The sequence below is a fragment of the Pituophis catenifer genome, unplaced genomic scaffold, assembly GCF_029215685.1.
Source record: "Pituophis catenifer annectens isolate HBS135680 unplaced genomic scaffold, rPitCat1.0.hap2 SCAF_2, whole genome shotgun sequence".
Lineage (NCBI taxonomy): Eukaryota > Metazoa > Chordata > Lepidosauria > Squamata > Colubridae > Pituophis > Pituophis catenifer.
The window spans coordinates 205686164-205702369 of record NW_027256882.1 but is presented as its reverse complement, the minus strand read 5'-3'; positions in this window follow the sequence as shown (position 1 = coordinate 205702369).

Sequence of the window (16206 nt, the reverse complement as noted above, 5' to 3'; positions counted from 1 at the left end):
TGTTAAGAGTGATTTACATTTTTCCTTACTTCCCCCACCCTTTTTCCATTTCAGAAATGGATGAAACTGAGCTCATAAGACCAACAAGAACCACTGATAACATTAACTTTCTTTCGAGGCCATGGATGGTCACCTTGCTTATCGTAGGACTCTATGTCTCCATTGGCACTTTTATTGGTTTGCGCCAGTGCTGGTAAGTTCTTCATTGTGGAAAAGATTCATTTTGTGGACAAATACATTCTTCAAGTCAGCATCTTTCTCAAGGGGGCTTCTGTCTGAGTCAAAATGGTCCTGCTAATTTCTAAGGGAATAGTATCACCAAGAATCAGAAGCCCTGGGGCAATAAAAACTCTAGGTCCACTATTTATTACAAATAATAATAACTCTTATTATTAGTGTTAAGAAAATAATATATGCACTAGTTATATTTTACTTTCTTTTTGTTTTTCAATCCCCAGCAGAAGGTACTGCCAGAGTAGTGTGGCACCAGGGCAGCCAGACACTTCTGACAAAACCACCCACATGGAAGACTTGGAGGCCGCAGCCCTCCCCTATAACCTGCCAGATAACTGGAACGCAAACATAAATATTCTAAATGACATGAGTATCAGTTTCAGAAGAATGTCAGATATACTTCCATCCTCACCTCTCTAATATCTGGTAATCGTTTAAATTAATTTGATTGCCAGGTTTTCCTAATTTTTTGTCCCTTGATTATTTTAAGATATTAAATTATTATTTAAATATTAGATGTGCTCCTGTGTCATGGTGCAGAACACAGATGACCCAGACGGTGGGAGTGAGTACTTTGTCCTAAAATATTAATTTATTTTTTCTCATGGTGGATATAAAGGAAAGGTGGAATAGAAATGGAGCATTTAGTTTAAGATCTACTATTTTATTACAAATAATAATAATCCTTATTATTATTGTTAAAAAAATAATGTATAAATTAATAGTATTTTATTCACTGTTTGTTCTTAGATACCCAGGAAAAGCTGTTGCATTGGGAGAGTGTTGCCACAACAGTAATTCACCTCCCACAAGACCACCAAGACAGAAGACGGTATGGCTGAAATAAAAATTGGAAATTAAATAAGATTTGATTTGACAAAAACTTCAAAACTTCTCTCAATATCTACATAGTATTTGGTAATTTTTAATATTAATTCAGTTGCCAGATTTTGTTAGTTTTTGTTTCTTGCTTATTTATTTGTTGTTGTTGTTGTTGTTGTTGTTGTTGTTATTATTATTATTATTATTATTATTATTATTATTATTATTATACTAAATCAGAGGTGGGTTTCAGCGGGTTCTGACCAGTTCTGGAGAACCGGTAGTGGAAATTTTCAGTAGTTCAGAGAACCGGTAAATACCACCTCTGACTGGCCCCACCCCCATCTATTCTCTGCCTCCCGAGTCCCAGCTGACTGGGAGGAAATGGGGATTTTGTAGTAATCTTCCCCTGGAGTGGGGAGGGAATAGAGATTTTACAGTATTCTTCCCCTGCCACATCCACCAAGGCATGCCCACCAAGCCATGCCATGCCCACCAAGCCACACCCAAAGTACTGATAGTAAAAAAATTTAAAACCTACTACTATACTAAATGTGTTCCTGTTATGGTCTAGGATTCAAGACAACTCAACTTCCCTGAGGAAGAAGTCCTAGCAGAACTGTGGAATGTCAGCCTCAGGAGACACAAAGCTAAGAATGAGGCTGATCAAAGAACAGCAACAACTGCAGCAGTCAGTTGATGTTGATGTCAGCACTCCTAGCTGTTGTACTCTGTGAGTAGAGTGAAGACTGAGCAACGTTGTTCTATTAGGCTTCTCTCCAAGAAATCTTTCTAGTAATTGTACATAGGCGAACCATTGCCCATTCATAAAGTATCTCCTTATTGAAATTTCAAAATTATTTTTTTGGTCTTTTCTTAATTTATATGCTTTCTGGTTTACTCACAAATTCAAAATTCTTTTGCTTGGTATAGTTCTTGGTTTCTATTCCTTTTACTGCTGACATAGATAACTGACCTAAAAGTTTAATCTGACTTGGAATACTTTCCTAGTAATTCTTTCTTTTTTCTTAAATGTCAAAATAGTTTGCACCGTCCCCTTTTCAGTTCAGCATTTTATTGTATGTAATATCTTCAGAAAAGTTTAAAGATTAATATACAATTAAGATCATGGTTTTTCTTTTGGGATTGATAAACAGTTGAAAAAAAAAAATTCCTGGAACTTTATTTTCATATAAGATAACTGCAACAAGATTATTGTACAGGTAGCCTACCATTTAAAACTACGATTGGCCTCGAATCTCAGTTGTTGAGTGAAGTGGCCATTAAGTGAGATGCCACATTGCCATTTTACCCTAACCCTGCCAGAGAGAACAATCATGAGAGCAATGGAATTTGCTGATGTTAAGGCTGGTTAACATCACTGACAGATTTCTGGAAAGGAAATCCCTTGGCGCCCTGGAGGAATGGATCTCAAATCAGGCAAAAATACTGGTGAACAACATTATTCCAGAAGGCACAGAACACTGGCATTTGCCAGCATTTTCTTCTCCAGAAGAGGGTAGACAGGGTTCACTAATATGGTAGCAAATGTCAGCATTATAAAAGGTCCAGAACTTTGACTTTTGCTGATGTTTTCCTCTCCAGATTAGCAGAAACATGGTGTTCATTAAAACACTAACAAATATCAGTGTTCTGAAAAAAAAACCCAGAATGCTAGTGTTCATTAGCTTTTCTCCAGATTTGAGGTCTGTTCCACCAACACGTGGATGGATTTCCCATTGCACCGTTGAGGTGAGGGGAAATCCCTCAGCCTGCTGAGATAACAGATCTCAAATCCAACATCCTCTCCACTCATAACATTCCTTGCCTATTTCCCCATTGATTTTCTGAAGAAGCCAGTAGAGAAGATTATAAATGGTAATCACATGATTGCAGGGCACTTGGCAACCAATCGTAAATGTAAACAGGTTGCCACCTAAAATGAAGTCATGTGACTGTGGAATCTGCCAAGATGTTTTATGGTGGTTGGAAGTGCTTTATGGGCCATAAAACACCTGTTCTAAGTTCTATCAGAACTGCAAATGGTTGTTGGAAAATCAGTCATAAATTGAGGATTACCTGCACACATAAGGATGGAAGGATTCAGCACTACCCACAGTTTGGTTGACAGAGGTGATGGAAATGCTGAGATGGCTAAATTGTCCTCTGATCAGAGAAAAGACAAAATCTACTTTCTTGCTGACTTATAAGCAACAATATACTAGAGAATTTGGCATTAAGTTCAAATATTATACTTTTTTATGATAAAAACAATTTAATACTCTCTGTATGGTATCTTTTACTAAGGTTCTATCGAATAATAATTTTATAGGCTCATTAATTATCAGTTCATTTCTACTTACAATTTTCTGGAAATATATGTATTTAAAATAAAATAAGTATAAAAAGACTAAAAAACAAAAACAAGCACAAAGTATTGTTCATGTACTTCTTAAAATAAGAAAATGAATATCAATATTTGTATCTTTATATATACTGCACTATTACTAAATAAACTTTTAAATGTTAAAAAAATCATTTGTTCAATGGAAAAAAAGGAGCTGGGTGGATGGAGAGATATTTGGGTCTAGTTAAATGGATGTGCTTTCTTCAATTGGTTTTATTTTAATTTTGGGGGTTTGTTTCCCATTGGAATTATGGGCTGGGACATTTAGTTAATTAATTAAATTTATATGCCTCCCATCTCACTGTCAAGCAACTCTATGCAGGAAGGGAGGATTAAACATCTCATGCTTTCATAAATTCATCTCAAGGCACCCAGGTACTGAGACTATAAATCATGTATTTTGAGACATGTACTTTGGTCCCTATCATCCCCAATGTTATACCTGCTTGGGAGATAATAGCTTGGAGTCCAGCCAGGTGCACAGTCACATCTGCATTCTGCTGGTGAGTCAGGACCATCCTGTTCAAAGTGAAGTGGAGTAGCCAGTATGCCCAGTTATAACCTGCCTCTTGCCAGGTATCCTTTGGAACCAAAGTTCCTGCATCAGTATCCCAAACATAAACATATAATGGAATAGAAAGATCTACTGAAATCACAAAGCAAGTTTTCAGTCAAGGTTCACCAGCTTTAAGAACTGAAGTTTTTTTTTTTAAAGTTTATGGAAAGTGGGGGGAGGTATCCATTGGAAAAAAGACAGTGTCAAAATCCCAAAATAAAACAAAAGTTACACATTTATAACAAGTGAAATGAAGAAATGACTGGCATTGAATGTGTCTGATTCTAAAAAAATTGATTCTCAAAAAGTTACAAAATAACTACAGTGACCATATTTTCTTGAAAAAAATTAAAGGGCAAGCCAGGAAAAGGGGCACATGTAAAAGAGCTTCACATGGATAATAATTTTTTGTCTATGTTTATAACTTTGTTTTACAAAGGAAAACTCAAGAGCATATCTTTTAAAATAAGTGTTATTTTAGATACAAATATATAAAATCAAACATGTGTAAATTTATTTTTAAAAGAATTCAGTGTCCATATTTTTCACATGAACTTGAAAGAGTGCACTGAATGACCCACAGCCAAGTGTTCGATCCTGACCAGCTCAGGTTTGACTTAGCCTTTCCACCTTCCAAGGTCAATAAAATGAAGACCCAGATTGTTGGGGGAAATGTGCTGACATTGTAAACTGCTCAGAGAGTGCTGTAAAATCACTGTGGAGTAGTAGTATATAGGCCTATGTGCTATTGCTATTGCTACTGCTACTGCAACCCAGGGATCCTTGTTTTCAAAGCTTGTGAAAAAAACCCACATTTTCTCATTGCCCCAAGCACAGCCTATTGATAATACCTCTCAATGGAAGTAAAATTTTCACATGAGATGAAAACAAATCTGGTATCAAATGACATCTTGAAACCAAATTTTTAAACTTTAATCAATATGCCAAAAAAAACCCTACTATTTTTCTAACAATGCAGATTAAAGTCAAACAGGACAATTACAAAAAAATCCAACTAAGGTAGAATGTGGCAAAGAATGATGTAAGGTCATGACAGCTGTTGGGGAGGGGGGGTTCTGTGATGCCCTCTTTCTTTGGTGCCTGAAGCTTATTTTGCTTAATAGTTTCAGCCTTTCAAGGTAGTCCAAACTAGCTTGAAGTCACAATATCAGTTTCTTTATAAAGTTATTGTCAGACAAAACCTCCCAGACCTGTAGATGAAGTGTATGAAGTGTTCAACTCAGGGGTGAAATCCAGCACATTCTGACAGGTTTTGGAGAACCGGTAGCAGAAATTTTGAGTAGTTCAGAGAACTGGCAAATACCACCTCTGGCTGGCCCCAGAGTGGGATGGGACTAGAGATTTTCCAATATCCTTCCACCAGGACTGGGGAGGGAATGGGGATTTTGCAGTATCCTTCCCCTGGAGTGGGGTGGGAATGGAGATTTTGCAGTATCCTTCCACCAGGACTGGGGAGGGAATGGGGATTTTGCAGTATCCTTCCCCTGGAGTGGGGTGGGAATGGAGATTTTGCAGTATCCTTCCCCTGCCGTGCCCACCAAGCCAAGCCCACAGAACCGGTATTAAAAAAATTTGGATTTTACCATTGGTTCAATTAGCTTTTATTGCTCAAGCCTATACACAGGAATCTTCTCACACTGACAGTTTGCACCTGGAGTACGACTAAATAAGGGTCAACAATGTGCAAGGAGGGGGGCAGACTTCACCCTCATGTGACCATATAGGTACGGGTGTCAAACTCAATTGCATCATGTGACATCACATGACATATGACATTTTTTTACTTTTGTGGAGCCAGGATGGGCGTGGCTTGCATATGATCCATCCGGCCCATGGGCCATCAGTTTGAAACCCCTGATGTAGGGATTCCAGACTAATACCCCATTTAACTCCTTCCCCCTGGCTCAGCACTCTCTCAGTCTTCCATCCTTCTGAGGTGGGTAAAATGAGGACCCAGACTGTTGCAGGCAATATGCTGACTCTGTAAATCACTTAGAGAGGGCTATAAAAGCACTGTAAAGCGGTATATAAGTCTAAATGCCATTGCTACAGTGACAATACTCTACAATGTACCTCTCCCCTTCCTCCGTGTGAATTAGAATTGTCTAAGACATTTACATACATTACAGTTCTGGGTCAGATGCAGCTTTCTTTTATCTGACCATTGCCTTGGCATTGGCTCTTTCTCCCGTCTCTCAAAGCCATTCCTCTCACCCTCTACAATAGCTGTTAATCCAGGCCTGGGGTCATCTTGAATTTGGGAATAAAAGGCAGGATTCAAATCCAATAAATTAAGTACACAAAAGAGGAGGAAATAACATGAATCTGTAACTCACCATAGTTCCAAGGAAAGAACCATAAAGGGAGAGGAATACCCAGGTAAGGAAACCCAGTGTAAGCATGTAACTGGAAGCTTTTCCAAATTAATCTTCTCGTGATTGTGACCACCACTGAGGCACCTATGTTTTGTCATCTAAAGGGTCCCACACGTTTGAACCACAACATGAAACAAACCTAAAACACATTTCCCCTCCAGAGAGCATGTACAATAAATCTAACTCATCTTACTCCAAATAAACTCCATGGAAATCTAGCCAGCTGCCATGTCTAGCAGCATTTCTAGCGGTGGTCCTGAATGTTAGCTCCAAATCAGTTTATATCCTGGAGAGATCACGTTGATGCAGTTTACTTCCATAAGGCTGAGAAACAAGCAGACAAATAAATAAATAAGCAAACAGCCTTTACCTTCATCATATAAAGAGAAAGGGATTTGCTACACGGAAGAGCAGGCTGTATAATTACATCCCCCATTCTCCTCTAAATTACAATGCTGTCTCTCAGAAGGCCTATCACTATCACACTGCCTTCTAATTGAGCACATCTGGAAAATCCTTTTTCTGCAACAATGTTAACCAATGGCATGTAATTAATAATAATAACAACAACTAGCTCTGATACAGCTCCATGCATCCAAGGCTCTTGTACTGCTTTGCATTAAAATAAAAGGCTCAGGCCAAGATTTTTGCCATGTGGCTTTAAAGAAACAGATGACTATAAGGGGAACAAAATCTATCTCCCAATGGCAATTTTTACTGGGGCTTGCAAAAAGCAAAGAAGGAAGCTCAAGTTGGCATTAATAACACTGCCTAGTCAAAAGCAATTGCTGACTTGAATTAGACAGACATTAGCTTCTCAACAGGCAGATGCTAAGATGGAGTTGGTCACCATTCTCTGTGCCATTCATTAATATGGCAGACTTTTCCTTCCTTCAGCCACATGGTGGGGCCTTGTACAAGACAAGAGTGATAACTACGTAACTTCATTTTAGCATCAGTCGTACTGGTTTGTTCTTTGCTTACTTAAAATATTTATAACCCACCACTTCGCTTATAGCCCCAGCTATTTTAAACCATCTGTTAAAATTTCCATAAAAGCAGTGTTTTAAAAGATTCGGCAAATAAAAAGACTGAAACAGCAAAAATGACAATAAAAGATCTGGGCTCAGAATATCTCGTAGTATTCATGCTATTAACAGATTTGTACCAGCAAATTCCTCCAGAGCAGGGCTGAGCAACTGTGGCCCCTTTACAAGCATAGCTGGCTCAGGAATTCTGGGAATTGAAGTCCATAGGTCATAAAGTGACCATAGTTGCCCATCTGTGCTCCAGAGAATGAGAGTGCAACTATGCATATTTTTGGCAGTGCCAGTTAATGGTGGAGACAATTCAGATGTTGAATCCATCTAATTTTGCTCTGAGAGAAATTGGTTCTCTAACCTTGTGTGTGTTTATATGCATATAGGTGCACAAGCACTTTAAATATCAATTCAGAGCACACTAGGTTCAACATATATTCAACGTGCTATCAGGAATTAAAACAGGATTAAGTTTCAATACTTTCAAAGCTAAACCGGGATCTGACAATAAACAACAAACTAGGTTATAAAGGAAACTACAGGTAGTCCTCAATTTACAACAGTTTATTTAATGGCTATTTGAAGTTACAATGGCACTAAAAAAGGAACTTATAGCCATTTTCACACAACCATAACAGCATCCCTATGGTCACATGATCAAAATTCAGATACTTGGCAACTGGTTCGTATTTATGATTGCAGTGTCCTGGGGTCATGTGATCACCTTTTGTGACCTTCTTACAAGCAAAGTCAATGAGGAAGCCACTTAACAATCCTGTGACTAACTTAACAAGTGCAGTGATTCACTTAACAACTCTGGCAAGAAAGGTTGTAAAATGGGGCAAAACTCACTTAACAAATGTCTCACTTAGCAACATAAATTTTGGGCTCAATTGTGGCTCTAGGTTAAGAACTACCTGTATAGTTATTACCTCAACAATGGTCATATGTCAATCCCTGACACCTTTAAAAAAGATTCTTGTGTGTTCATTGCATTTGTATCCCTTGGCACTTTAAAATCTTCAGTCCTCTCTATCCCACAACACGGACTAGACTGCTGCTCATTTGAGAAATTGCTGGAGTACAGTATACAAAATTGTAACATGAACAGGTTTTACAAAGATGGCTGAGTATTAGTGAAAGAAAAAGGACTCAGCTTAAAAAAAACACAGAATAAATCAGGGAACATCAGATATAAGAGCTGGGGTTATGAAAGAATCAAGATAAAAAACAAAGAATAGCAAAATAGCCCTGGAGATCCAGTTGCCTCAAGGCAAATTAAGAAAGTGAGAGGAAAGATCTGAAGATTACAGGAAAACAGTAAGTGCAGACCTGTTGGCTCTAGCTCATGATTGTTTATTTTTGCAATAAACACACTAACTCATGGAAGCATGGGGTTCCCCAAAAGACAACTGGAAATAATTAACGAGAAATACTATATGAAAGACTACCAACTTCATCCAAAGTACATGCACACATACCACACATGCACGCAAATATATAAAAACGGATAGATGATCACTTACTTCTTAGTTTTCTTTAGAAGTCAACTTCTTTGCTAAATGTCACTCGTATCAAAACTTAAAGAAGGGGGGGGAGGAGCAAAGTGAAAAAGAAAACCATCTTCTCTCCACTTCCAGTAGCAGTGTAAGTTTAAACTGATCTGAGCACTTTCGCTGTAAACCGCGATAATGGCCCAAGGTCTGTAATCATGCCTAAATATCATCAGTCCCATATGGAGGAGATGGCTTAGCAGGCCACACAGCTATCCAAGTAATCTACCATTACCCCAACTTTTCAGTCACGGCAAAGCTCTGAATAAAATCCATTACGGTAAAGGAAAGAAATGAAACATTTAAAGATGGTGGCTGAACTTTCAACAAGCATGAACACAAAATTCAGATATATGCCCTTTTATTCTTTAGAAAATATATCTTTAATTAGGTGAAAAAACAGCTGTATTTAGGTGTCACAAAAAGCAAGAATTCTTTGGAATCTACACTAGTAATACATAGGCGATATTTTCAGGCACATACCCATTGCTTCCTCTTGATGCTTCTTACTAGCAGAACTGGTTAAGTGTGCCTATTGTTAGGTTGTTTAGAAATATGTGTGAACACTGCAACTTGTTTTTCTTCCAATGAATAAGAATTTTTAAAAAGTCATAAATTGTTTAAACCATATGATTTACAATGTTTTAAGACTTATAATGCATTTAAGAATAATCTTAACTACAAATCTCAAGAGTGGCTAAATAGGAATAGACAATTCAAATATCAAGGACTGGTTTAGGCACTGAGGTCCAGTTTCTTAGACCTTTATGGTTTGCTGTCTCATATCATGTAGGAAAATTCCTAATTCCTAATTCTATCTATCTATCTATCTATCTATCTATCTATCTATCTATCTATCTATCTATCTATCTATTCACCCTTACACATATGTACCCTTACACATATGTACGTAAGTCCTGGAGTTTATTTTTACAAAACAATCGATTATTGTAATGGATTGGAATGGAAAAATGTGTTACTTATACAAGTGATTTGATTTAATATTTAACATATAAATTTGCTTAGTTAAGATATTTCTCAGGGTCGTGCAAATGATTTTGTTGATAAAAAGCAATCTGTTTTATACAACTTTGATTTTTGCACAGATTCTTTGACATTGTTTCTAAAATATCACACTCTTTTTTCCTTTTGTAATACAACTGTAGTCTCAGTACCTTGGCAGCATTGTGTACCACAGCTGTCTTCTTCTTCAAGTAGTAACAATCAAAGTAGTAGGTGGCATCTCTCTCAGACTCTTTCCATCATTCACTGCAAATTATGATGCTGTCCTGAGTTCTTTGCTCCTCTAGAGGATTCCCTTCCCCCAGAATTACAGTAAGCACCCCAAAGAAGCAGACATTTTAAAGATGGGAGAACAAAATTAATAATTTCCCTGCCTGTTCAGACATTAGGCTTTTCGAGTTTGCACTTGACAAGAACTTCCTTCTACAATAGAAACCTCAATCTGACCTTTAAGAGTGTTTTCTGGTGAAGAAGGTGTCACAACGGTTAAAGCAATGTGTTGGATTCACTGACTGTGCCTATATCTGGTGCTTCTTAATCAGTGTGCTTATGATTTTACTTGCATCAGAACTGAAAGGCACAGAAACATCTTGGACAACTTAACTTTTGACAAACAAAGCAGGGAATGTCCTCTTTACTGAAGAAAAGAGCACATGAGGAAAAGGGGAGGGAAGCATTTTCTTACTGAAAGGTATTTACTTCTACTTGTCGACTAATACAAGAAAAATGAAGATTTCATCATCCAACAGTGATTTATTGCAGTGCACTTATCTTACTTAGCAGAACATAAACTTTTCATTCTATATTAAATCTTCTGGTTTCTATTATATTAAAATGACTAAGCCCCAATCTCTAGAAGTGTCCAGATGGATTTTGCAAGTTTCATTCCGGTCATTTCAATATGAATCAATTCAGCAGCTGCATGCCCCATATAGATCACTGGGCATTAGCTAAATTGCGCATTGTGCCCCAGATGCATAACATAGTTTGGCAAGGTCAGCTTTATCCTTAGCACCAAAATTCCTGCCTGCCCTCGACAAGCAGCCCATATATCCCCTGTAATTTTAGCCTGGGAAGGAAGACTATCATGTACTATAAAAATAGTCTAACCACCCTAATTATGGAGCAGATTAAAACAAACAGCAAGCATACGACATGCTACCATCTTCACAGAGCTTGGGAGACTGCAGTAGCCTCAGCCTCTTAAGAACATCAAATGACAAACATTTGAAATATTTTTCTGTCCAAGGAATCGTCACTGTGACAAAAGGCAGTTTGGCTAATGGACAATGCTTGAGTGTAATCATTGCCAGAAATTGATTTAAAAAATTGCCCTTTGCAATTTTGTGGCTGCCTTTTCATCCCTCCACCCCTGCGTAAGGTCAAGATTGCTTCAGAAACCATAACACCACAATAAAATTTCCAAATTGGCTTAAATAAAAGACTAGCAACTTTATTGGGCCAATTCCGAGGAAGCCAATTCTGAAGAACTTTGCAATGTTCTGAGCTCTCCAAAGCTCTATATCAGGGGCACTAATATTTCCCAATTCTTTTTTTAAAATTATATTTTAGCTACAGTAGTATATCACCCAAATTATGTCCAACTTTGTAAATATATGTCCACCTTTTCTTAATTAAATATCTACCCAAGAATGAAAATTATCCCCTAACAGGCAGGACACAGTTAAATGTTGAGATGGGAGTGGGTGGGAACGACTCTGCCTTTTGTGTCAATGGAAAGTTTCTCCAATCACCTCCCTGCTACATGTAACTGCTGAACAGATAGATATTATTTTTATCAGAATCATGACTGGAGAAGAAAAAAAAAATCAATCTTCTTTTTCACATACTTTAGTCCTAAAAGAATTTTCTACCCTCTTCATTCCTCAGATAAATTTGCTACAGGGGTGGGCTGCTGGGGGTTCTCAGGTGTTAGGGAGAACCTCTAGCTAAGATTCTGTGCAGTTCCGAGAAGCCCCAAATCCCACTCCTGGCTGGTCTCGCCCACCCCACCCCTCCCAGGAGTCCCCACGCGGTCTTTTTTGGATGCAGGTAAGTGCAGGGCACATGCGGAGGGCTCAGAGAGGGCAAAAAACAGGCCTACTGGAAGTTTGGGAAGGCCAGAAACAGGCCCAATACCTGGGGAGGCTGTTTTCACCCTCCTGGAGGATCGAGGAAAGCCTCCAGAGCCCGGGGTGGGCAAAAACACTCACCCCCCACCGCCATGGTGCAGGAGGCTGACTAGGCCATGCCCACCATGGCCACACCTACCCAGCAACCAGGCAGAGAATCTCTTGCTAAAATTTTTGAAGCCCACCCCTGATTTGCTATAAAAACTCTGAGATGGGTAAAAGCCAAACAATTAGATTGACATTAGGAGATAACTCTAATGCTTACAGATTAATTATTGTAAATGTGCTTTCTATTGGAGAATGGAGATTTATATATACATGCATATCAACATGCAGTTTATCATAGGCATATGGGATGTCCCAAAGGTACTTTTTCATAAGGCAACTGGACTTTGTTTTTCCTTGAAGAGAAGAGATTTTGCTTCTCATCCAAGAAGCTTCTTCAGTTCTTCATCCAAGTTCTTCATCCAAGAAGCTTCTTCAGTTCTTCAGAACTTGGATAAGAAGTGAAATGTCTTCTAGGAAAAACAAAGTTCAGCTGCTTTTTGAAAAAGCAACTTTGGGACAACCATGACCTGGATGATTGAAAATCTTTATAGGCATTTATGTGTATGGGATATATATGAATTTATCTTAGGTAGGATCCGTACTAGTTAATTATGGCATCTTCTAGAATCATTCAACCATTGTGGTACCAATGCAACAGTAATAAGGATAGACTTTCTATTGCCTCAGTGATAGCCAGATGACACCTGAAAATGCTTTTAGTTCTTATTGGGGAAACAGCCCTAGGCAAATTTCAGTATTTATGTATAGATATGCAGACATGCATGCACATAGTTTCGCATATTGACGATGGTATTTCAAAGCAGTGCACAAAATTTAAAATTATAACGCATGATGCAAAAAACCCACCACATTTTAAATCATTTAAATATTCAGAAGTTCATCCACATGAATATTCAGATAGGAACACTGGTGTCTGCTCCTAATTACAATGACATCCAGATGAAATCTGCATCATGTCGTGACATAGTTCACAAGATCTTAAGGGGCAGAGTTTGTACTCAGGGTTATTGGGAATGAGGGAGGAGAAGGTATGAAAAAGTGAAGATACAGAAGAAGAAATATGTCTTAAACAAGCACTTTTATCACATCACATTTAGTACCTGTCAAAGAGTTGAATACTATTCTGATTTTATAATTTGATTGAGCCTCATTGCATTTGTAAATGAAATGTCCCTAAGTGAATTGGGCAGTTGTATTCCTTATTCTGATTGGTGTACCTGATCCTGATTCATAGTTGCTGGCTCTTTATTCACAGCTGTGGAGTTGGAAGTGTGGATATTTTAGCTATTTCCTACAAAAAAAAATGGCTAAATTAACACAATACATCATTTAACAAAGCCCAATACCACAAACAGGAACAGTTTTAAATGCAGAAACCAAGTTCTTGGCCTACATCCATTTTTATTTTCTTTGAGGAATTTGAGTATGTTTGCTATTCCAAAGATAAACCTATTTGGGTTTACCTTCATTTTGGAAAGCATGGATAAATTCATAATTCCTTGGCAATTTCCTGAGTATATAAGTGCATAATTAAACCTAAGCACATTAGCCTCTAGCCTAACATACGATCCTTCTGGAAACTCCCTCTATCAGACACGAAACCCTACAACCTTATATCATGCCAGTTCCTTTTCTTTTTTCTTTTCTTTTCTTTTCTTTTCTTTTCTTTTCTTTGCTTTGCTTTGCTTTGCTTTGCTTTGCTTTGCTTTGCTCTGCTCTGCTCTGCTCTGCTCTGCTCTGCTTTGCTTTGCTTCTTTTCTTTTCCTTTCCTTTCTTTTCTTTTCTTTTCTTTCTTCCATTTGCCATCAATGGCTTTCTCTGAACAATTTTTGGAATTTCATATACTATGATCAAACAACTCCCTGCCTTCAATCTCTGTATATGCTGGCATTTTTAGAAGAAAGTCTGATTTACTTCATAATTCATGGAAAATAAAAGGCATTCTGAGGGAGGGAGGGAGGGAGGGAGGGAGGAAGGAAGGAAGGAAGGAAGGAAGGAAGGAAGGAAGGAAGGAAGGAAGGAAGGAAGGAAGGAAGGGAGTCAATTATATAGGGAATTCCATCCCTTTCCTTAGAGATGAGACTAAATGATTAGAAGCATTTACAGAGCTTTATTTTATGATTACTGCTTTTGCTGCTGAACTTAAATAATATCCCCAGACCACTTAAGGGATCACTGGAATCTTAATTACATCCATCTTCTTCTATGTGAAACCAAAGGCATATCGCTAAAATCAGATGCCGCTCAAGTTATTTCTCTGCCTGACTCCAAAACAAGATAACCACCCTTTCCCATAGCAGCTGAACAATACTTCATCATAAGCAATAGGGAATTCCTCTCCCCACAGTTAGAGAGCCAGCTGGTTTACATGACACACAACAGGCTGCATGACATTCCGTATTGCCATTTAAAATTGTGCTGCTACTTCCTTACTTCTGACGCCAGAATATACCACCTCATTCTGTTAATAGCAAGGCTAATCCATATTATGAAGCCACCAGACTCTATGCAATTCTACAGACTGGATAATCTAGTCTTTAGGAATTAAGTGTTACCTGAGGGAATTTGCAGAGTTCAGCACAAAGTTTTGTGTGTGTGTGTGTGTGTGTGTACTGATTATTTTAAATGACACATATTTCTCTTTGAATAAAAGATGTAACCAAGTACAGCAAATTCCAGAGATTGGAAATGAATGCAAAGACTCAGTGTATTAAAATGCTATTAATCATAACTGGGGGAAGGGGAGAAATTCCTCTCCGTTCTGTATAAAATTACTTGTATAAACTATTACAACTTTATTAAACGTCCAGGGCTGAGAAGCAAAGAGGCAAAGAAATCTTGAAACAGTACCTCTCTTTCAGCCCCTGAATCATGCTGAGGAATGCTTACTTACTCCAAGATATTTTACACAAATACCCTCACATACACTCATATTGTAATTGTTTCTAAATAAATGGTTCCGAGTAGTTCTCTTGTATGTTAAAACAAAAATATTGTCGTAACCTTTTCTTTGGAAATGGAGGAGGAAAAATAATCACTTTGTGATTTCTGAAGAGCACCACTTGGCAAAAGCGATCTGAAGAGCTGTTTTTGTTTATGCAAGAGTTCAGCTATGTGTGAATAAAGTGAGCTTCAAGGCACATGGCAGGTCGCCATTTTGAAAGCATTTTCGCCTATTGAACAGTCGAAATGATAACAGTGTTTTGGTGTCTGTATACATTTTGAGAAGCAAGATCCTTTTGATTAATGTTTCTAATTTGTTCTCTCTCTCTCTCTCTCTCTCTCTCTCTCTCTCTCTCTCTCTCTCTCTCTCAGAACTTTCTTTCCAATGAGTAAGAGTGCCTTTTGTCTTGTTTCGAAAACATTTTTCCCCCAAAAGTGTTTTCACAACTAAAGAACTTTCTTAGACTCTCTAATCTTTAAACGCTGGTCTGAATGTTTGGGTGCAACTTTCAATTTAAAAACATTGAATACAAAATGGATGGAATAGGGAAAGCTTTCTAGAAAAATAGGTGTAAATGTTGTTTTTAATTTTAAAAATTCAGAATGACAAAGTCAAACTGGCCCAATGGAAATGGACCAGAGATGGATTGATCTACCCAATTCACCATAACCTCCAATCAATTATTACTATTTGTCCTTTCATAGCATAGCGTGGGACAATTCCTTCTGTAATGTCTTGGACTTGTTAAGAGTTGGATTTGTTAAGAGTTCACATGTTAGCATTAACTCCCATTCTGGAAATCTGCTCCAAGCCACTTCAATGATTGAAAGCAGGAAAAGTAGTAAATAGTCATATATTACTCTTCAATAAACCCATCATCACTTTTGTAATGTACAATTCATCTGGGGAGTCTTCCAAAAATAGAATACAACTTCCGGTTGTGGTGACATTTGTCAACAACTTGAAAAGATCAATTTTATCCTAGTTTTATCCTAGTCAGCTATAAACGAGATAGGTGGCACACAAATCT